General features: G+C 40.2%; 1 protein-coding gene and 1 long non-coding RNA gene across 7 annotated transcripts in view; both read right to left on the bottom strand.

Moving 5' to 3' along the window:
* The window catches only part of PACRG (parkin coregulated), a 486,879-nt gene that overhangs the window by 385,962 nt on the left and 76,304 nt on the right, over nt 1–24,613 (bottom strand). The gene's annotated exons all lie outside the window — the stretch shown is intronic.
* LOC142827942 (uncharacterized) lies at nt 22,982–23,585 on the bottom strand. 2 transcript variants are annotated; one of them, XR_012902753.1, is made up of 2 exons: nt 23,479–23,585; nt 22,982–23,187 (listed from the first exon to the last, which is right to left on the bottom strand). It is a non-coding gene; the product is annotated as an uncharacterized LOC142827942 (long non-coding RNA). The 2 variants fall into 2 exon arrangements; XR_012902754.1 differs by lacking the exon at nt 23,479–23,585 and adding an exon at nt 23,344–23,468.

The raw sequence follows: 24,613 nt of genomic DNA, 5'->3' as shown, positions 1-24,613 counted from the left end.
AGTTTGAACAAAGCTTCTTGTTATGTTAAGAAAATGCGGTTTAGAAAGTTCTTGCTATGTTCTGAGCATATGTGATTTACATAAATTCCTGTTATGTTGGAAAGTCCCTATAAATGTTAAATATCTGTTAAAGCCACATTGCCTTAATAGAAGTCATTATAATCATGCTTATGAGTATGTATGTAACCTACAGAATGTATGAGGAAGTGTGAATGAGAAACACCCAATCATAAAGCAGTTCAGACTAGAAGCGGTAGAGTCTTCCTATGAATCTGAAGGGCCCCCAGGAACTCTTGTCGCCTCACAGCTAATATTTGGGAGGCTGTTGCCTGGCCAGTTTCAGCTACCTGCGAAATCTAAACTAGCTTTCACCATCTGCAGCCTGCCTCCAAACTGCCACCATGAATCTGATCTGTGTGTGAGTATTGCCAAACCATTAAGAATCTATTATAATAAACTAGCTTCAGTGCTGCTCAAGTTCACCCTTTGTCTAAGTTTTTTCCTTGGCTGGTCCAAGGACAGATAACAGATTCTACATGTGCCCTCATTGACTCTATACAGTTGAATTTGACTTAAAGTGATGGTCTAGGTTAAGCATAAGAACTGGGTATATTTGTGGAGAAACACTAAAACAAACACATCACTCTATAACACTCAACAGAATGCTTTCAACTTGAAAACATAAAAATACCTGATAGACTATTTTCAGTTTTTTAGGAAATATTGTACTGAATTACTGAATACTGGAAAAACTTTTCTACTAACATCCAAACACACACACACTTTGTTAAGGGATTGTCTTTTTTTCTGACTTTTTTCCTCTTTTTCTTTTTGAAAGAGGAGATCTGGAATTATAGGTAAGAAAAATGAAGTCTGTCACAAGAGGATCAAAAAATCTGAATACCATGTCTGTCAAGCTATCTGTATAAGTTAGTCTCTATTCTGTCATATCTGACTACTGGGAGAAGGATGAATGGAAGAAATACATACAAAATATTTTATCCTCAGTGCAGAAAGAAACAACTGAGATCAAAACTGAGCCCTTGACTGATCTTGAATAAAGTCTTGGGCATGTGGTGCTGACCCTGACTGCTAAGTGCAAATAAATCCACGTATAGGATTAAGCCACTTATAATAAATTAAATCACTGTATTCTTTTGAAACTCATCTGTTTAAACCCTGCAACATAGATCATCTGCCACACAAGTATCTGTACTTGTACCTGTATTATTTCCAGTATTCTTTATCCAGATGAATTGGCAGTTTAAGGGTCTTGTTACAGGGTGATCCTGCCATATCCTGCCCCAGAAAAGAGCCACAGATAAGACTTCCAGGAGGCTAGAGCACCTCTGGAGGAACCAGCCAATCAGGGGCCAGGAAGGCCTATTAAGAGAATTGTAAAGCAGAGCAGCAGTTAGTGCATGGCAGAACTCAAGCAGTGCAGACTATGAGGTTGACTGGCTGAGGAAGCTATCTCCAGGAAGAGAAACCCTGGAGGCACCATTATCTCTAAGTGATGAACAAACTGAGGGGAAACAGACTCAGACACACAATACAGGAAGCACTGAGATGGGCTTCTATTAAAGGTGTATCCTGAAAGGGGCTTAAAGTGAGTCAAACAGGGTGACTCAGCCAAAGGGATGAGTAACCAAAAAAGCTGACAAACGGAGAGAGTGCAGGCACATGCATTCAGCCAGGGTGTGCTCGTGGAAGGTGAGTGCCACACTATTACAAGTGGTACTAGAAATGGGGTCTTTAGACCAGCCTTGCAAACAAAGGCCATGGAGAAGTTGCAGGGTGTGTTATGCCAAAAACAGTAGTAGCAGGTGGCAGGACCTAGTGACACTGAGGAGCTGCTATAATGTCCACCCAGATGCCACATACCGTGGGAGGACAGGTACTCTCAACATGAGAAGCTGTGGGAGAAATGGTTGAAAATGGACATTTATTGGAGGGCCTTTGCGGCCCAAGTCACTGAGTAACAGAGGAGGTAGACACAGGCACCAAAGGCGGGAGGGCCAATTCTGAGGTCAAGGAAATATAATGCCTGTGGACGTGAGGACACTGGAAGAAGGAGTGCCCCTACTGGCATGGGGCAAGGTGGCTTCACCTACCTAGATATAAAGATAAGGGTGTGCTCCTTATGAGGGTAACGTGACGAGAGGGGGCTGAATATCTTGAGCCCAGGCACAAAAGGAGAGAGTGCCTCATGGGACCCACAATGCTCAGGCTAGCCCTCAGAGAGCCAAACTGTTGTCGGGCTCTGGCCAGTAGAAGGCATGGGAGGTGCTTCTACTGCCATCAAAAGACCCATATAAAAAGGCATTGCCCCCAAAGAAAGCATAGGGGATGCCAATTAGCCAGGCTCAGTTCCCTCTAAGGTGCACACCTGCACGGCCATGCACAAAACATTCTAACTCTACCTACCTGTTTCCCAGAGCTGCTCAGCAGCACCCACCTTCCTGCTAGATCTGGAAGGTAAGAGGTGTGGCTACTGTTATGGCTGGGGCCGCATGGTGTGCCAGGCCAGGGCCAGGAGGCTGTGTTGGGGGATGGCTGTTCCAGCTGCTGCTGGGATTTGCAGCCACGTGGTAGGACAGATCTGTGGCCGAGGCTTGGGTTTGTGGGTGGGTGGGCGGCTGCCACTGGGGCTTGGGTTTGTGGGTGGGTGGGCGGCTGCCACTGGGGCTTGGGTTTGTGGGTGGGTGGGTGGCTGCCGCTGGGGTTTGGGGCTGTGGGAGGGCAAGCAGGAGGGTGGCTGCTGCTGGGGTTTGCAGCCATGTGTTGGGCAGGTGATTGTCATGGCAGTTTGCAGCTAAGTGGTGGGTGGGTGGCTGCTACCAGGGTATGGGGCTTTAGGAGGGCGAGCAAGCAGGTGGCTGCTGTGAAGGTTTGCAGAGAGGGAAACTGAGGCAGGGAAGCCCCAGATAAAGGAGGGGACCCACCTGGGAGCTGTGAGTGCTATAGCGGAGACCCAGATTGAAAAGAGGATCCATTAATTCTGAGAAAGTACATTGTAGCTTTAAAGAGAGCTAATATTACTGTAATTTCAAGGAGAAAAAGGGGAAAAGATGCAAAATTAACTCACCATATTTTTCTCTTTATTTTAATGGCCAAGATATACTTCACCTATTAGAAAACTGGATCTGTCTTGTACTGTCAGCTCCTAAAATAAGTGTAGACTGAACCCCTGCCAAAGCAGTGACTCAGGAACTGTGCTGACCCTGCGTTTTACCTACCTCTTCTTCCTAAATTGACTCTTATGACCACTGACTTTCATGTTACTTAATCTTATCCTTAAGTGCTTTGCTGAATTTGGCCCAACAAAATGAAACTGGTATTATGAAAAGATGGACTTCCTTTTTATGCCATTTTTCTTCAATAAGATTTCTTTAAATTTTCTCCATCTCTCTTTTCCTGGTGAATAGTCAGCAAGTCTGTACATCCTTTTTTTTTTTAAAGATTTGTTGATAAGATTAGACTACTATTGAGTTATCAACCACCTATTATCTTTATAAAAAGAAATACTTGATGGTACAACTGTCAAAATTTCAGAGAAACTAATAGCAACACTGAGGTGAGTTTGAACATAAACAGGTACTGCAGCTAACCATGACACAAAGTCATATGACTCAAGCAAAAGAAAGAAAAGGATATATGTATAGGCCTCCCACTAGTTTATTACAAACTCATTCAGAAATTAGTGCCCCAGAAGCTTATAAAAAAGAGCACTGCAAGTTTATATCAATCTAACAGACAGTATTAATCCAGGAAATTTGCTGACATAAGGAAACAAAGTGCTTGTTATTAAAGAGCAGCAATATTTTGTAGCTTCTCAAATAGGTAATAAAAGTACAAGTATGGAGTACACCACCAGCTCTAATAAAACTGGTAGTTCCTCTCTGTCTGACAGGATCAGAAATAAAACACAGATGAGCTATACACAAATGACTAACCCAATATCAATCATTCTCTCTCTGCTATCATGCAAAAGCTATGGGCAGATCACATATTTATTTTTCTTTAAACATGAAGTATTTCTTATGGCAGAAATGTAAACTGCAGTATTTTCTCTTTTTAATATAGTTAGGCTTTTCTATATTTTCTAGATTAAATCATTAGTGATTTTACTTCATTAATAAAAATGCATTATTTCAGTACCAAAAAATGGAATAAAACAGCTGAAAGTACTTCCATTAAAATGCAGTTTGTCATATTCCACCTGAAACCACTTTTATGGAAAGCAGTAAGCAAAAGCAAACTACCAAGGGACTTCAGAAGACTTTGGAATTTCACTTAATGAATTCTGTAGGATGAATATAGATGGGCAAATGAAAGATTTTGATGGGAATGAAACTTTTAAACAACTACATATTTTTATTAAACAAACTGCCATTTGAATGTTGATCCTAGAATAAGGAGTCTAGTACAGCATAAATACTTGGATAATTTACCTATCAAGGTAGGGTTTTTTTAAGAGACACTTTCTTGATTTCAATTGCTTTATGCCAACACTCTGCAGTCTTAGGCTATGTCTACACTACAGAGTTTTTCGGAAAAACAACTGTTTTTCTGAAAAAAACTTCACTTATGTCCACACTGCAATCACATTTTTTCAATAAAAAAAATCAAAAGAACAGAGGGGTTTTTATGACATTAGTAAACCAGTTTATACGAGGAAAAAGCCTTTTTCCAAAAGAGCTCTTTCAGAAAAAGGTGTGTGTGTGGGGGGGGGGGGGGGGGGGGGGGACAGAGAAGAGGGAGTTCTTTCAAAAGACGAGGAAAGAGGAAAAAGCGAAGGTACCTTGGTGGCCACTCCATCGATAGTAATCACAGATTAAATGTAAGCTAGCATCCATTCAGTATAGACGCTATCTTTCAAAAAAGTAGATGACTTTTTCGATGCACTTTGGCAGTATGGACGCTCTCTTTTCGGAATAAGTTTTTTCAGAAGATCTCTTCAGGAAAAGCTTCTTCTGAAAGAAGGCTGCAGTCTAGATGTAGCCTTAAATCTTTACACTGAAATTTTAATTTTGCCACAGGTGGATTTATGCATCAGAGGGGAGGTAAAGAAGATTTAAATTGCTTAACAATCTATTCATTTTCATCCAAAAGATCCTAATAAACTCTAGCCTAATTAAAACCACAAATCATAAGCCCAGTATTTCAGAACTTTATATAAAAATTGAAATCAATGCGACTGCTCACATGACTAAGGTCTACAGGACTGGGCCCCTACAGAGCAACTCTTGTAACATATCAGCCAATAGTTTTGTTTGGGCCAGAACTTTCCCATCTTTTACAGTTCTGCCCCAAGTATTCACTGTCCCAGACAACAACTTGAAAGCTAATTGTTTGCCCTCAATTTTGCATGAAGAGAAACTAATAAATATTTTTTCAGCAAATCAGAACAATAAATAAAATTAAAGAAATTGTGATCTGCTCACAAACATTTTATGAGCAGAAAAGTGTAAATTAATCAGACTCGTTATTTTCTGTGAATTATTCACGCAGCTCTTGAATTCAAGTAAACCAATAGCTTTGGGTGAATGCAATCTTTCAAGCCTTTGCTTACAAGTAGATAAAATTCTAGTTATTTTTATTTATCTAAATAGCTGGATCAAATTGGGTAGACAACAATGGGGAGAAGATTAATACGGTGACTAATTCGTTTGGAACTTCATGTAGCATGACCTTTGTATTTAACATCACTGTGTGCTTGTTTGAACATTCCACAAGTCCATGTTACTGTGTGACATTGTGAAATGATCAGAAGTGAGAGTCAACCTTTTGATACTAAATGAGAAATAGTAGGCACGATGTGAACAAGCAGGGCCAGATTAAGGTTATGAGTGGCCTAAGGTTAATGGGAGGGAAAGGCCTACATATGAAGTACCTATTGCAAAAAAACAAAAACAACCAAAAAAACCCCCAATATGAAGTCATCAGATTGACATAAAATTAACACATTTATTCTACTCAATTCTTCAAACAATTTTATTTCCCTAGCTTTAGCTGTTGCAAAGTCATGAATTATGTCATTGTAGTTCAAAGACCTGACAATTTTAATCTCAGCACTCAAAAGGGACAAAGCACTGAAATGTTTGTGTCATGGTAGATTCTAGGACATTTTTTACCCTTGTTAGGAGAGAGAAGGGATGTTCTCAGCTACAGTTACTGATCATTAGTGACAAATACAGTTGCAGATAAACACTGATGCAATTTCAACATTTGGGAAACATTCTATCACACTGGATTCAATGATAAATTGATACATCCAAATAGATAAGATTTCATCATGTTTTCTCTCTATAACTGAGTGTGATGTGAATTCAACGAATTGAAGAAATTCTTTAGTAAAATCTACTGGGAGATCATCTGGGTACTTCTGACACAGATATTTGATACCTTTACTGATTTCAGAACTTGACATGTTAGGCAAAAAATCTGTCAGTACACTAAAGGTTTTGTCAGTATTTTCATAAGCCTTGATCTGATATTTTAATGAATATCAGTTTATTGATGATTATGAGAAAGGTATTAACTCTGAAGGTTTCTTTGTCACTGAATGAGTGGGCATTTGCATCAACACATGCCTGTCTTTACGGCATTTGGCTGAGTTATATTCATGGTTAGCAGTACTTGCAGTCCCCTGAATTTCATACTCATCAAAACTATCCTGCATTTGTTGAAGAATAGTTCTAAGATGCCTCATTAGGTTTACAGCAGTGGAAAGGTCAATTTGAGCAGTTTGCAAACTTAGACTGCACCTGCTGAATGGCTGAAACATATCATTCCAGGCCTCACACAAAATACCAGTTTCCAAAGTGCACATTGCATCACTGAGGATCTTTGCATCTTTTCTTGTTGCTGATTTTTTAGATTCATCCTCCTTCGTTCTCTGGTGTTTCAAGGATGTTGGGGTATCCCAACACGAGTGCTTTCACAGCTTCAGCGTTGGCACTACACAGTGTCCCTGAGAGTGATTTGGACACTGGGCATCCCTTTGCTAGTGAATCTAAGAATCACCCAATGACTGGTTGATGCAGCGAAAAAAATACAAAATTCTTGGACAAAAAAAGAAAAGAAACTGCTTCAACACAACAATCCACAGCACACTGCCCAAAAAGGTTGAGGGAGTGTGCAGCACATGGTATTTAATCAAACAATACATTGCACTTTTATCTTTGCCTGCATCCCTGAATATTTGTCACTCATATTACTTGTATTATTATGCCTCTCACCACAACAAAGACTGATGCCAATGCCATTTTTGGTGAGGAAATTGAGTAGGCATGAGGCAAGTTTCTCCCCTGCGTGGCTGGTGATGTATATGAAGGTCATGAAATGCTCAACTGATCTGCTGGATAGCACTTAACACAAGATGACAATCACCTGATCTACATATGACACATCTGGTGTTGAATAAAAGGATACTAAAAAATAGCCCACATTTTTTATCTCATTTACAATGGTTGATAGCATCTTCTTTGCCAGCAGTGCAATGAATTCATTACAAATAATCTTTGATAGATATGATGTATGGCCTTTCCCACAATTTGGCTACATCTACACTGGCCCCTTCTCCGGAAGAGGCATGCTAATTTCAAACTTTGGAATAGGGAAATCCGTGGGGAATTTCAGGAAATTCCTGAAAGTAGGAATAAGAGATCCTCCGGAAAAGGGCTTTATTCCGGAGGATAGCGCCAGTCTAGACGCTTTTTTCCGGCTTTTCCCCAAGCCGGAAAAAAGCGGCGGACATGTTTATTTAAATCCCGCGGGGGATATTTAAATGCCCCGCGGATTTCCCTATTCCAAAGCTTGAAATTAGCATGCCTCTTCCGGAGAAGGGGCCAGTGTAGACGTAGTCTTTGTGTGTTCAATGACGTGCCCACAGAATGGCAGACCACACTCAGCAAGAAAAACTAGTTTTAACTAAAACAAAAGAAAGGACTATGCAGCACCTTAAAGACTAACAAGATGGTTTATTAGGTGATGAGATTTCGTGGGCCAGACCTACTTCCTCAGATCAAATTCTGGAAGAGAACTGGCATGACCATATATAGCAAAGGAATACAATGAAAAAAAGTGAAAACGTTATAAAACTGACACATCAGATTTAGAACAGAAGGGGGGTGAGGGGGAGGGCTAGTATCTATGAGATAATGATACTAGGGGTGATAATTGGGGAAGCTATCTTTGTAATGGGTGAGGTAATTAGCATCTTTGTTAAGGCCCATTCGTAAATAAACCATCTTGTTAGTCTTTAAAGTGCTGCATAGTCCTTTCTTTTGTTTCAGCAAGATCAGACTAACACGGCTACATCTCTGTTAGTTTTAACTATGCATCTGAGAATTGAGCTTATTGGAAGAATAGCTTCTAAAAACTGGTTTTCAGTTTGGATGTCAATTCTGCCACTAGCTTTCTTTCGGGCTCGGTAGCTGCTAACGGATAATGTATGCTTCTCATTCATTGCATGATTGGTAATGTATGCAGCATTCTTCCAATCACTGAAGCCTTCGCAGAACATCCCCCACTTTTTGGTATCAGAAAACAGGCAGCAATAAAAATAGTACACTTTCTTTTCTGAAGGTGAATAGATGAGCCATTCTCTCTTGCCAATCTATTTGTTAGGCTTCACATATTCAAACACTGGTCAAATAATGATTCTGATTGTTGTATTCTCAGTTTGACAATGAAAAGTCAGCATCTAGATTCCGGCATTTTTGTGGGACCTACTAATCCAGTATGCAATGTGATATATAAATCAGCAGCAGATATATAAATCAACAGCATAGATATGGTAGTTGAATTGGTGTATGCAGATGAGATTAGCCAAAGATACGGTTTGGAGGGAGAAGACAAAGGAATCAAAGACAGAGACTCCCCCCCCTCCACAGAAAGTTGGAGGGCAGATAAGGAGAATCCTCCAATGCACTGAAGGTGCAACTAGAGAGATGAAGGAGGAGAGTCAGGAGAGGACAGTCAGGCTACATCTACACTGTGGAGCTATTTTGGAATACCTTTGGTATCCCGAAATAGCTATTCCGCATGTTTAGAGCAAGCCTGTTATATCAAAATATAATGGGCTTGCTATTTTGATGTCCCTGCAAACCTCATTGCATGAGGGTTAAGGGATGTTTTGGAATAGTGCCTTATTTCAAAATTTGGCACTAAGCAAGCCTGGCTCGGTCCTGGATCATGCTGCGTTGGATTAGGAGCTACCCCTGCTGCAGCTCTGCAGTTTAAATGTAGTAGGAGCCAGGCTGCTTGCGTGCCCAGCTCCTACTACATTTAAACTACAGAGCTGCAGCAAGGGTAGTTCCTGGATCCAGAGCCGGGACTGAGCACATTCCTTTATTGACTAATTGTCGAGTCAATACAATTTGTATTGACTTCATGATTAGCCAATTACCTACCTCTTAACATCTTTACACAGAAGCCAAGGGACGACTTCTGTTTAGTTCTGTTTACTTGCCACTTAGCATGAAAATTGTGATGATTTCTAATCAGAATTTGTAGTCAGCAAATGATTAAACTGTCACTACATAATACTATCAGCAGCAACCACATGTGTACGAAAAATATAAAGATTGGTTATATTTCAGAGTTTTTTTTATTAAATACCAATTAACACACACAAAAGGCTTCATGGGAAGGGAGATAATAGTGCAGTCAGTATAGGCTCTCATAGCTATATATAAGTTCAGTTGTCATTTTGGAAGCTGTCTGAAGAGGTGGAATGAACAGGGTAACCAAGACATTCTAAAAAACTACAAAGTCTGTGTGGGAGGAGTTTGAGGAGAGCATGTAAAGTAGTTCTCTATAGCCTGTTGGGGAGGAGAATGGGTGAGTACACATATGTTCTGCCTGGAATGCAATTAGAGACTTTGACATCTTGTTTGCTCCTCTATCACTTTTATCATCTGCTCCTGGTCCTACTCTCCTCACTTTCTTTTCTGTCCTGCCTTCGTTTTATTTTTTCTGTCGGGGTCTCTCTCCATTCTCTTTTCTTGGTCCTTGAGGACTGGAATACCTCTTGAATTTGTCCTCTTCATTCTACCTTAGCTGCTTTCTTATCTGATGGAGGCACTTTACTGGTGTGTAGGGAGTTCCCCTGAAGGCCACATCTGCAGAAGCACAAGAAACAATACGCAGAAGCATGATTGTTAGTTCACCTATAGCACTGAATCATTATAGTAAAATATACCTATTTTAACATAAAAATCACTTTCATTTTCCCTTAGCAAGTGCACATCTCAGCAAACACCTTATTTTAGCTCTGGACATCCAACACTCTGGTCATCTGAAGAAGTGGAGTGTGCCCATGAAAGCTCATGATACCATCTACATGTTTTGTTAATCTTTAAAGTGCTACCAGACTATTCATTGTTTTTTAAGTTTATCCTGTACAGACTAACTCGGCTACCCCCTGAAGCCCTTAAACATGGTGGCTACTTGAAATAAGAGATCCTCCGGAAAAGAGCTTATTTTCCGGAGGATCGCGTCCAGACTGGCGCTTTTCTCCGGCTTATCTACAAGCCGGAAGAAAGCGGCAGCCATGAAAATGCAAATCTCGCGGGGGATATTTAAATCCCCCGCGGATTTGCCTATTCCAAAGTGCTACATTAGCATCCCTATTACGGAATAGGGGCCAATGTAGACACAGCCAGCGAGTTCAGGTAGGGTGGGGATTGGGCATTCAAGGTGGGGGAAAGAGTCTAGGTGATTTTTTAAGAGAATCAGTGCAGGAAAGTAGGGACAATATTGTAATTTCTGCCACCATTTTCCATAAGCAAGAGACATTAAAGCTGATATTTCATTCCTAAGGTTAAAGAAAGGATGCAAAGGGGCATTTCCTGCATGTATGCAGTTTCAGACCTGGTTTCTATGTAGCATGCCTGTGTGCTGCTTTGGTCCCTGCAAAAGTGATTGTGAAGTTGCATGGGAAATTTTCCTACAGTGAAGAAAGGAACAAAGTAGCTCTTCCAAAGAACCTTTGGCAGAAGGTTGACAAGTACTTATAGGAAAATTTCTTAGAAATCTCTCTAGAGAATTCTCATGAAATCTTGGTGTGCATTAACACAATGTTCCGCCACACTGCTTAGCTACACAGGGGCATATGGAGTGCACTCAAAATACATCTAGTCTTTTTTCTATCTTTGTACTCACATCTAGAATATACAGAACAAAGGACAGCTCTACTTCATATAACCGAGCAATATTAACTTAAAGATCACTTACCAGAGCTCTCGTTTCCTGTATCCTGAGCGCCAGAGATAGACTGCTGAGACTGATTAGACTCCTCCAGAATAGAAAAGAAATCTTGTTTGCTGAACCACTGAACGACCCTGCAGTATGTTCCACATCATCCTCCAACACAACCTTCTCATCCACAACTTCATACTAAGCTTTTGGTCCATTGTCCACTGCCTCTAGCCCTGCTGAAGTAGAGGTGGGTTTGTCAGCAAGGGTGGCATCTAGCTCTTTATAGAAGTGGCAGGTCTTTGGCACAGTACCAGAGTGATTGTTTGCTCTCTTCCCTTCTGGAACGCATGCTTCAGCTCCTTTATCTGTGCCTGGACTGCTGTATATCCCATTCATAGTCCTTATCCAATAAACCATGACAAATCTGCTCATAAGTATCAAAGTTCCTCCTTTACCCACCCAAATGCCAGCAGGTGTGCTCCAAGTGGCACAGAGTTGGCCATGTGGAGCCATCATGGTCAGCTGGGAAAATGCAATGTGAGCTCTCTATGCTGAGAAAACTGGAAGTAGAATTTCAAATATCCCAGGCCTTTAAAGCAGTGGGGGGTGGGGGAGGTATTTGGAGGGCGGGGGCACTGCCTGTATTCCCAGGTGAATGGCTATTCAAATTACTGACCAGAGTGATCAGGATGGTTATTATGGGATACCTCTTGGAGGTCATTTAAAGGTATATAACCAAACGTGATGTGTCTGCTGACATTTTGTCAATGTAATTTTGCCACAAAAAGCAACATGCCTCTGATCAAGGTGGTTATACTTTGTCAGCAAAGCACAAGAGTTTTGTCAGTAGAAGGAGCATTGTACTATGTGCACTTCCACTGTTTTGAAACAAAATGTGAATTTTGCCAACAAAACTATGTAGAGTAGACAAGGTCTTAAATGTGATCATTTTCTATGGAATGAAACGGTCAATTGTAAAGCAGTTGGATCACATTGGGCAACTCACCACAGTGTAAAGCCCAATGGTTAAAATATCTTAAATTGCAGCTAGAGGAAATACAAATTTCCATGTTAAAAACTTGAGCTTACAATAACAAAGTGGCTTAGAGCTGTTATAATGGGCTAATAATAATTGATATTAAATGACCTTCCACTGAATGCCATTTGAGTACAAAGAAGGCTTTGATGTGCCTCTTCAGAAATATCAAACCATGGAATATCTAATCTCTCAAAAACCAAGCAGAAAACAAAAAGAAATTTGCATTTATAGCAAGGAACAGTGCCCTAGATCTAAATAATTAAAGCTGTTAGTCTGATGTGACCAGTAGGACCTCAAATCTGCCTCAGCTGAAATAGGGAAAATAACATATGAATAACTGTTTTTATGCTGTGACTAATGCATTTACAAGTAAAGACACAGGATCGTACTGATAAGTGAATATTTCCTAATTAATACAAATTTTTCTAATGTAAAGACTGAATGATGATGCTAATAACCACTGTATACCTAAAGAATATATTTGTGATATTTCTATTTTACTACAAGTTTTCCAGATGTTTCTTGCTGTTAATCTTTCACGGAAATATAAACACTAGCTTTATCAACATCTGTATTCTGGAAAGGAAATACTGTATAATGAACCAACACATATAACATATATATAGCCTGCTATGCAAATGATTAAAATGTTGGTTAGCAGGGTATTAGAACAAATAATTCCATCAGTTTTTGTAATTTTAAATATTTTATAAAATCTGTCATGTGCCAGGTTGACAGAGACATTGGCACATGAAACAGATATGGCATGAAATGATGTATTTTGTAGATAATTCACATTGCAGTACAGCTCTAAAAACCCAATTTTTCATAATTAACATAACATTCCAATATGTATTGACATAACAGATGAAATTGTGTATTAAAGAATACCAAGAATATTAACAGAAAAATGATCAATATAATTTATCCCTCTCCCTCCAGAACTCAGCTATTAAAAAAATAGAAAAATTACACTGTACATGAATCAAAAAATGAATGGTAAGATATCCCAATTACAGGAATTCAATCTCTTTCAATTTATTATTTATATGTTGGTGCATTCTATCATTAGAAAGCAGAAAGCATAGCTACTTATGAGCAAAGAATAAAGCAGACTTCTTTGGATCTCTATTTCATCAAGAGGTGCAAATCTTGAGAAAATAAACCCCATTAATCTGATGCACATGCAACTTTACAGTCGTAGGAGATGTAAAATGTTTCCAATTCAGAAGGCTTATTTTTTTAACAAGACAAAATAAGCTAGAGTACTAAGGATCACAGAAGAAAAAATAAAGGAAAGTTGTTTGTCCACATTAAATCCATTTAATTTAAATAAAGATAAAATAGGAAGACAGAATCTTAGCTTCCAACGTGGAAAACTGATGGCTTTTGCTTGTCCTATAACAGGTGTGGAGAACCTCCACCATGCTGCTTGCACACAGTTTTTCAAGGTTAGTTGCTGGTGGGTCACCAGATGCATTGTTTAATGGAATGTCCGCAGGCACAGCCACTCACAGCTCCCAGAGGCTGCCATTCACCATTCCTGGCCAATGGGAGCTGTGGAAACTGGTGGCTTGGTCTGCACCACTTCCCACAACTCTCATTGGCTGGGATTGGCAAACTGTGGCCAGTGGGAGCTGCGAGGCTGTGTGCCTGAAGACATTCAGGTAAACAACTGTCCATTGGCCCACCAAAGGCTCACTCTGATTAACCTATTCCCCACCCCAGCCTATAAAGACAAAATATTTCTAAAAATATCAAATTAAGGATAGATTTGATAAACTTTTATGGATAGCAAAATTCAAAAACAAGACAGCAGAAGATGTTCTCAAGCAATAGCCTTCCAAAAACTCACAAGGCATACTGGCACCACTTGTTGCAAATGAAGCTAAAGTGCAGATTTACACACCTAAGCCCATGGAGTGAGACAAGCATTTGAACACATCTGAAAAATGTGATGCTTTACAGGTTTCTAAAGGAAAGTATTTCCAAAATTAAAACAGAATGATCTTAGAAAGAAAAAAAATATAAAATCTGGAAAGTTAAGAACAAGATGCATGAGAATACAGGGGATTCCAGCGGGGGTGGGAGGGAATCTCTATACACTTGATTTTATGGTTAACTTGACTGTTAAATTGCTTTATTTATTTATTAAATATGGCTCTCTTTATATATAAAGATCTACATTTGTGGTAGAGAGGAATCAGACACCTTATTTGGCACTTTTGTTAATTTCCCTGTATGATATCAGAAAAAACTAAAGCCTTCAAATTTAATGAAAAAAGAAAGCTGTGGAATGTAAGGGTATGTCTAGACTGCATCCCTCTGTCGGCAAAGGGATGCAGATTAGGCAGGTTTACATTGCAAATGAGGCAGGGATTTAAATATCCCATTCCTAATTTGCATAAAAATGGCCACTGCATTTTGCCGACTCAGCACTTTGTCAGCAAAAAGCGGCAGTCTAGAGGAGGAAGAAAGCTTTTTTTCGACAGATCCGTTATGCCTCCTGCAAAATCCTTATCTTCCTGATTTGAATCACTCAAAATAACTAGAGACACATTAACCTCACCAAACATGATTTTATGCAGGATGGATCTAACAGTTTCAGTGATCTCCAAACTGTAGAGTGTGCCCTTCTATGGGATGTGCAAGAACATTATGAGAGAGATTATCAGCCTGGGCCAACCTCACAGGGATGGGGAAGAAGTGCCACCCAGCCCCTTTCTGCCCCTTGCTTTGCTCTAGCTCTGGCTCCCAGCTGTGACTGCTTCTGGCCTCATACCCAGATGCAGCCTCAAGCTTGGCTCTTTTCTCCTGGCCTGGCTACAGCCCCACTCCTGGTCCTGAAATGGGCCAGAGCCCTGATCTTGGTCCTGACTAAAACCCCAGACCTGGTCCCAGCCTCTCTCACTGTCTGTGGGTCCACTTCAAGCCACAGACCCACCCCTAGCTGTGGTCCAAGCCTTGGCTCCTAGCCCCAATTGTGGTTTTGCTTGCAGCCATGGCTCCAAACTAGGGGTGGGCAAATACCAGTTCACAGGCTGAATCCAGTCTGCTAAGGTTGGTCCACTATATTTACATGTGCCTCCACAGGTACAGTACAGATGATTGCATCTTCCATTGGCTGTGGATCACCATTCTTGGCCAATGGGAGCTGCAGAAAGTGGTGTCCCAGTCTGTGCTGTTTCCTACAGCTCCCATTATGATCCACAACCAACAGGAGCTGTAATCACCTGTACATGCAGAGGCACAGGTAAAAATAGCGGTTGTGGCCCGCTGGGCTAACCCTAGTGAATTGCAACTATTTTATTGTCCAGCCCTGCCCCAGACCCACTGCCATATACAGACAAAGAGTGAGGAAGAGACATTGGAGGTGTGCCATTGCTGCAGAGTATGAATAAGGAGAAGGCCCACAGAGAACTGAAGAGTGCACTCACAAAAATATAAATTACATGTATAGTGAAAGTCTACTTACTGTTTCATGATTAAAGTTCCATTACTGCAGTGGTTTCCAAACTATGGGTTGCAATCAAGTACTGGGCGATGGAATGTTAGGCACTGGGTCTTGTTGCTGAAGGGTGATCAGGTGACTAGTGGGAGTGCTAAGGCATGCTACCCACGTGTCCTGGCTCCACTGACTGCACTGCACCCCAGAAGCAGCTGGTAGCAGGCCCAGCTCTTAGGTGTACACGTGGCAGGAGAGCACAGAGCTCCATGCTAGAGATGTAAGCATCTACTCAAATAGTTGACTAATTGATAATCAGGCGCTTATCGATTAGCACGATCAGCTAGTCACTTCCCCCTTCTGCGGCTCTGCATTGTAAAATCCAGGGAAGCCAGCGCGCAAAGTCGCTAGCTCGGCCCCTGCTCTGTGGGTGTCTTTTCATTCCTCACACCTCACTTACACACACAGTGCAACTGGGCTATACAATGCAGAGCCACAGCTGTGCGTGTGTGTGATGAATGAAAAGACACCCGTGGAGCAGGGGCCAAGCTAGTGACTTTGTGTGCTGGCTTCCCTGGGCTTTACAATGCAGAGCTGCAGTGGGGGAAGTTTTACTGTGAATTGGTGCTAGCCAAACTGAGTGCCACAACTGCTTACCATTATCGACTAATCGAATAGTCAACAGAAAATCTATTGACTATTCGATTAGGGAAGTAATCACATTTTAATATCCCTACACCACACACTGCTCCTGTCCTGAGCTCTATCCCTGCACGCCCATTGCCTGGCTGCTTCTGGGGTGCTGCTTCTGCGGTGCCAGGAGAGGCAGGAAGCCTGCCTTAACACCCCTGCTGCACTGCTTATCAGGAGCTGCTCAAGGTAAGCCCAGCCTGGCCCAGCACTGACCCTCCCCAAAGCCAGAGCCCTCTCCTGCATCCCAAAGCTCTCTTCCTCAGACCCATCCCAGAGCCTGCACTCTAGTCAAATTATGCTGAGTTGCAGTCATTAACAATTTTCTTCAACTGGATCATGAGAAAAAAGTTTGAAGACCACCACATTACTGTATAGTTAAACTGATGACCTGAAGACAAATTTTACTTGTAATCTAAACAGAACTAATTTTACCGTCATCTAGAATCATGATAAAAATTTCAGTCTTTTGACTAAATACATTAAGTTTTAGTCAAATGTGCAACAGAAATTATTATTTGTTCAAATAACTAAAGTTAGTCATCTGACAAAATGATTTTGACAGAAAAACCAACATATGTATAGGAATTTGGGTATTTTGATATTCAAATAAAGCTTATTTGAAGGACAATTAAACAAAAATGTCTAAATATGATACTGCAAACTCAGAAAATACTCTAGTAAATTATCATACCATGATTCTTATATGACCATGCAGATTGCTTCAAAAATATGTAAAGTAGGTTATCCCAAAACAACTCTGACAAAGTTCTTGTGACTTTTGTCATACTTGTTTCTTTCTCTTTTAACCCCAGGGAAGAGGAGATTATACCAAATTTAGTTCATTTTACAAGCTAGAATTGGATATGTTTAGACTACAGGCAAATGGAATGGAAGTAAAATAATCTTAAATCAGGACAAAGCCTAAATGCCATTTCCACTGATGTCACTTTCACTAAGCTCATACATGATTTTTATCATACTAGCTGGTGGACTGGGTAACCTTTGCATGGGTGGTGACTTTATTTTACCTGAAGACACAAAACACTGCATTTACAACTGAACCAGTTTTGTTTGTCTTATACATCACTTCCAATACTTTACTCTGTCTCAATATCTTAGCTAGACACTGAATAGTCTGTAAAACATGTAAATTTAACTTGACTAAGTCCTCGTAAGCCTTATCTTATATACATGAAAGTATTCCCCACTCATATTTCTTGATTTGGTGAGCATTCTCTTTCACAGTATTTCTCCATCATCACCCATCCTATTTTTTCAAATACATAGACTCATAGAATTGTAGAACTGGAAGGGACATCAATAGGTCATCTAGTCCAGTCCCCTGCATTCAACGCAGGATTAAATAACTACATCATTCCTGACAAGTGTTTGACTAACCAGTTCCTAAAAGCCTGCAGTGATGGAGATTCCAGAATCATCCAAATGAAATTTGTCACAGTTCCAAATGTCCAATCTAAACCTCTTTTGCTGTAACTTAAGCCCATTGTTTCTTGTTCTATCCCAGTGGTTAACAAGAACATTTTTCACGCTCCTTCTCAATCTTCTCTTCTCCAGACCAAACAAGCCACATTTTTCAATCTTTCCTCTTAGATCTTCTTGTCTGGACTTTCTCCAATTTGTTCACTATATTCCTGAAATAAGGCACTCAAAATTGGACACAATATTCCAGGTAAGACATATTCTTCATGTTCTACTATAGTCATTTTCATTATGTGACATATATAAAAGATTAAATTCTATAGAACTCCCCTGATTACTGGGTGAAACCAAAGGTCCATCTAGCCCGGTATCCTGTCTTCCAACAGTGGCCAGTGCCAGGTGGCCCAGAGGGACTGAACACAATAGTTAATCAAATGATCCATCTCCTGTTGACCATTCCCAGCTTCTCAAAAACAGAGGGTAGGAACTCCATTCCTCCCAATCCTGTCTAAAAGCCATTGATGGACCTACCTCCATGAATTTATCTGGGTCTTTTTGGAACCCTGTTATAGTCTTGGCCTTCACAACATCATCTGGCAAGGAATACCAGAGGTTAACTATGCATTGTGAGAAGGAATACTTCCTTCTCCTTGTTTTAAACCTGCTACCTATCAATTTAATTTAGTGACCCCTAATTTGTGTTGTGAGGAGTAAATAACTCTTCTTTATTCACTTTTTCCACATCTGTCATGATTTTATAGACCTCTATTATATCCCTCCTAATCATTTCTTTTCTGAGCTGAATACTCCCAGGCTGTGTCTACACTGGCATGAATTTCTGGAACTGCTTAAAACAGAATACTCTTCCGTTTTCAGTTTTTCCAGAAAAGGAGCGTCTACATTGGCAGGATGCTTTTCCGGAAAAGCCCTTTCTCCGGAAAAGCGTCTGGGGTCAATGTAGACGCGCTTTTCTGGAAAAGAGCCCCGATCACCATTTTCGCGATCGGGGCTTTTTTCCGGAAAAGACTACTGGGCTGTCTACACTGGCCCTTTTCCGGAACAGTGTTCCGGAATAAGGACTTATGCCCGAGCGGGAGCAGAATAGTTTTTCAGGAATAGCGGCTGATTTTGTACAGTAGAGCATCGTTGCTTTTCCAGAAATTCAAGGGCCAGTGTAGACAGCTCGCAGCTTATTCCGGAAAAGCGGCTGATTTTCCGGAATAAGTGGCCCAGTGTAGACACAGCCCCAGTTTCATTAATTTCTCCTCATGTGGCAGCCATTGCATACCCCTAATCATTTTGTTGCCCTCTTTTGAGATGAAAGAACCACATCTGCATGCAGTATTCAAGAGGTAGGGGTAACAGAATTATATTAAGGCAATATGATATTCCCTATCTTATTCTCTATGCTTTTCTTAATGATTCCTAACATTCTATTTGGTTTTTTGACTGCTGCTAAACATTGAGTGAAAATTTTCAGAGAACTATCCACAATAACTCCAACATCTCTCTTGAGTGGTAACAACTCATTTAGTCTCATCATTTTTCATTGGGATTATTTTTTCCAATGTGCATTACTTTGCATTTATCAGCATTGACTTTCATTTGCAGTTTTGTTGCCCTGTCCCTAGTTTTGTGAGATCCTTCTGAAGCACTTCACGGTCTGCTTTGGGCTTAACTATCTTGAGCAGTTTTGTATCATCTGCAAATGTTGCCATCTCACTGTTTACCCCTTTCTCCAGATTCTAAATATGTTGAATAGGATTGGTCTCAGTACAGAGTCCTGAGGGACACCACTAGTTACTTCTCTCCATTCTGAAAACTGATAATTTATTCCTACTCTTTGTTTCCTATCTTTTAACCAGTTTTCAATCCATAAGAAGACCTTCCCTCTTATCCCATGACAGCTTGCTTTGCGTAAGTCCTTTTGGTAAGGGACCTTGTCAAAGGCTTTCTGGAACTATAAGTACACTATATACACTCAAACACCCTTGTCTACATGCTTGTTTACCCTCTCAAAAAAGGCTTTTACGGAAACCATTTGATTTTTACCCAACAAGTTATGTTTATCTATGTAACTGACAATTCTGTTCTTTACTACAGTTTCAACCAATTTGCCTGGTACTGAAGTTAGACTTACTGGTATGTAATTGCCAGGGTCACCTTTAGAGACCTTTTTAAAAATTGATATCACATTAGCTATTCTCCAGTCATTTGGTACAGAAGATGATTTAAAAGGATTGGTTACAAGCCATAGTTAGTAGTTCAGCAAGTTCACATCTGAGTTCTTTCAGAACTCTTGGGTGAATGCCATGTGGTCCTGATGACTTATTACTGTTTTGTATAATGTCTAGGCTTGCCAGGTGTCCAGTATGGACCCAGACAGTCCGGTATTTTCACCTCCTGTCTGGTAAAAAAATTCAGAAAATACCGGACACCTAAAATAGCTGGTATTTTCTGATTTTTTTCCCAGCCAGGAGGCGAAAATCCCAGGTTACCTGGTTCTGCAGGGGAGCTGTCTGGTCTGGAGCCTTTTTTTTTTTGGCTCAGCAACTTTGGTCTCCCCCTTTTTTTCTCAACTGAATTTTTTCCCCAGTGTTTTTTTTGGGGGGGCGGAGATGGGTTAAACCACCTGGCAACCCTGATAATATCTTATTCCAGGGCATACTGATCCATTACTTTGGTTCCCAGGCACTACCAAAATACAAATAAATAAGGCAGGTTAATTTTACATGAAACTAAGGTATGCTGAACATTTTTAGCTGTATTAAGTTTAAGGGCAAATGTAAAGGAAGCATATACTTTTAGAAATACAAAAAAACCTGATCAATTTCTAAATACTGAATTGATAAAAATATTTTTAAAAGTTCTACATATAGTAGAAAACCCCGCAGTATAATCCTGAGCAAGGGAAAGTGCATGCTAGTTAAACTTTACCTTTTTTTGTCTAAGGAGCAACAAAAACTATAAGGCTATGTCTACACTGCAAGCTTCTTGCGCAAGAACTGTTTTGCGCAAGAGTTTTTGTGCAAAAGGTCTTGTACAAGAGCACATCCACACTGCCATGTGCTTTTGTGCAAGAGATGTGCTTTTGTACAAGAGCGTCCATGGCAGTGCGGACACTCTCTTGCGCAAGAAAACTCTGCTGGCCATTTTACCCATAGGGGTTTCTTGCACAAGAAACCCCTGTTGCCCATCCACGCTGCCTTCTTGCACACATGCTCTTGTGCAAGAGGGCTTATTCCTCAGGGGGAGAGGAATAAGTCTTGCGCAAGAAGCCTTCTCTTCTGACACTTTACTGTAAATTTACTTGTGCAAGAACGCGTGTGCAGTGTAGACACTCCACAAGTTTTTGCGCAAGAAGCCTGCAGTGTAGACTTAGCCTAACTGAGTTGAATTCTTGGGAAAGGTATCAAATTCCCAACCCTGGTGAATAAAATTCTGTACTCATCTATAGAACAAATAGAGCATAGACATTAGCAACATAATCTTCTCAAGGACTGTGCCACTAATATGGCTCAAATGTCATCTTCGATGTGGATGGACTACCTCTACAATCAAAACAAGATGTTTAAGGAGAAAAGGTTCTATATTACACATTATTAATCATCTGTACTTCTCCATTGATCTTGCAACTACTTCTGCACTAAGTAAGTAAAACTTAAGCAACCATATTACTGAATAGGAAATAGATTTATAAATATATGGCTTAATTTGTGTGGTACTTTTACTGTATTTTACACACATATATCTTTGCCCTTTTCCATTATGGCACATTTTACTTCTCCTGATGAATGTAATTAATGAGCCTAAAATAAAACTATTAAAAATTTTAACATGGTTCTCTTGAGTCTTTTTGCAATGCAAAGATTTGTGCAGGTTGACATTTACCATAACAAATATATTTTTGGTCCATACCAAAAAGCCTGGTTTTATGGGTTTCCTGATGTCAAAACACAATGAAAGCTTATGTGCCACACTAGAAAGGCAATATAAAAAATGTCTTTTTTCAGAAGCAATAAAATTATTTTATTTCTTCTTTTCTTGTATATGGGTTGGTATTGCTTTGAAACTCTCCTAACATTTTCAGGAATTACAAAGCCACAAAATTTTCTTCACAGTTCAAGATGGTTGTTATGAACTCTGAATTCAGCAACTATCATACAACTTGTGTTGCTTTTAGGTGTTTTGACCTAAGATACAGACTAAATCTTTTAAAAAAGCAGGATTTAAGACTACAGTGTCAAATAATTGCAATAGAAGACTGTATGGCACTAGCAGAAGACTGAAATGATATTTGATTGGATATGGTTTGTATCTCCTGTGCACACATGACTACAAACAGTACTGGCTTTTACTGCTTTTACCCACTGATTTTGCAGATGTAAAACATTAAATGTACTGACCAGAAGTGTCGATTGAACAAACTAATAAAGTAATTTGACAAATAGGAGATTTCAACAAAACATCAGAAGACTATACAGAACTTATTAATGTCTCATGTTCACATCACCTTTCTATGTACTTATTCTTTGGAGTTGCTACAAGTGTTGCTGTTTAAATCAGGGCCTAATAAAATTACAAATTTGATGTAGAAAATTGAGTGTGTAGCCACATGTTGCACATCAGTCTGAACCATCTTCACAACTTGAGTTTTATTCTCAATTCATGGAACAATGCTCAGACAGAATGGTGAGGAGTTGTGGCAAGGAGATACATGCAGCTTTCTGATTCACAGATGTCCTGCCCTGATGAAGGTTAGGGCTACAGAGGGGCTGCTCTGAGTTACACCAAAATAGCTAAGCTCTGCTCCACCATCTCCAAACCCCTTTCTAACTGTTTCACACCACATCATGCCACACCCTGTCTTCTTATGCCAGAGGTAAAGGGGTGTCTAGGAGAAGAGATGGAATAGTTGCCTTTGCCAGATCTCCAACAGTGGGCAATTTCACAAGGTATTCCTGCACTGCAATTAGTCATCCACAGAAGTGCTGAGTAATGAGTGTGGTTCACAGGGCTGTTTAATTGAGTAGACCTTCAGGGTCATGTTGCAGCCTTACTTACCCGCCAGTCCTAGAGACTGGGCTCCAGCATAAATGTCTACACCACAATTAAGTAGCTGCTTAGCTGGAACCTTGGAATCCCGAGTCAGCGAGCATTGGCCAACTGTAGGTTTTTAATTACAGTATAGAGAAATCCACAGTACGAATTCACCCAGGCCATCTATGGTTACTTCGTTGCCATTCTGTGCTGCATGTGGTACAAAGTGTCCTTAGTGGATTCAAGAATGTAGGCTCTTGGGCATGGATTCTCCTCTCTCCCAATATACCAACTGAAGTGAAATGTGGAACCTTCATCGTCACTATAAGATAAAGAACATTCTACAGATACAAAGTATTTACTATAGTACTGTGGTAGATTATTACTTATAATGTGACTGAGATATGGTTTATGACATACACATTTACTAAACTTACAAATGCTGTTGGATGATCCAGTATGCTCTCCTCTAACATACCGTAGCAAGAACACCAACAAGAAAGACTGGGTATAAATCAAATTTCCATAAAGTGCCAGCCTCATCCCAGATTTCACCTCAATGAACTGCAAAAGCACTTGAGACATATTTGATATTTGTTTTCCAAGTCCTCACCAGAAATGAATACAGAGCCATTCAAACAAGCCAGTCAAATAGATAGCCTGTCCTTGACAAGTTAGAGGATGATCTAATTTAGATCATACCAAAAACAGACTGTAGCCTCACCAGTAATCAAAAGACCAACACAAAAGGAATGTTATGAAAAGAACTGACGATCTCATAAATACCAGGGTTCTTAAGTGAAAGATGTCATAGATGAAAGATCTCTGCAATACAAATAAAGTGAGCAAATGCTTAAAAAGAAACAGGAGTACCTGCTATTAATGATTTATTTATTAACAGACACCTCAACAGCTTTTTTTCTGATATTTTATTACATAATTTTAATTAAAAAATAGATAAAGTTCTGATGTTATTAGTGACTGAAAGAGATTTAATCTTGGTGGTTATACTGGCAGTCAAGTTTGTACATTTTTATCCTTGGTTTGAGAGTCTGAATGTTGTGAAAGCACAGTTCTACAATGTTTGTAATATGCACTTTAAAGGAACTGAAATTAAATAAATAACTGAAACTGAGCCATAAGAGATGATGAAGAGCATGTGATTTTATTGTTTACTGAATAGCAGCTAACACATCTTGGTCCATCTATGACCCAGACAAAATGTGAAAGAGATAGGAACAAGACAGATGAGATAAGACAAAGACTATACAGAAGAGTGCTAGGAAACATTTACTGATTCTGCTTCATGCTAAAGTTAGTGATATGATTGAAGAGTTACTCAGTTACATGAAGGATAACTTCAGGAAAGTGGGGAAAGATGTTCCCCAGGAAGATGTTCTATCCAGCTTTCTCTTGGGGATTTGCGGTCCAGTTCTCCCTGCATCCTGCCCAGGGTTCTGCAAGTTGTTGTAGTCTATTAACAGCTAGTCTTTAGCCATTGGACCTGGGTTTCAACCAGATCTGAAGTCCAGCTCCCACTCGGAGCTGTCTGAATTGCTGCTATCCTCCCAGTCAGTCCCTAAGTCTGCCTGGTTCAAGCTCCAGTAAGGAACTGCCCGACCCTGGCCCAGTAGCTTCTTTTATAAGAGCTTGCTCATTCCTGATTAGCTGCAGCAGAAGCCGCCACTCTAGTCTGCCTGGAGGACTTCTTTTCTGCCCTTCTCCCTGGGGTAGGGTGCAGCAAAGCC

The sequence above is a fragment of the Pelodiscus sinensis genome, chromosome 3 (genome assembly GCF_049634645.1).
Source record: "Pelodiscus sinensis isolate JC-2024 chromosome 3, ASM4963464v1, whole genome shotgun sequence".
NCBI lineage: Eukaryota > Metazoa > Chordata > Testudines > Trionychidae > Pelodiscus > Pelodiscus sinensis.
The sequence above is the reverse complement of the archived record's forward strand: the minus strand, read 5'-3'. Positions and strand labels throughout refer to the sequence as shown.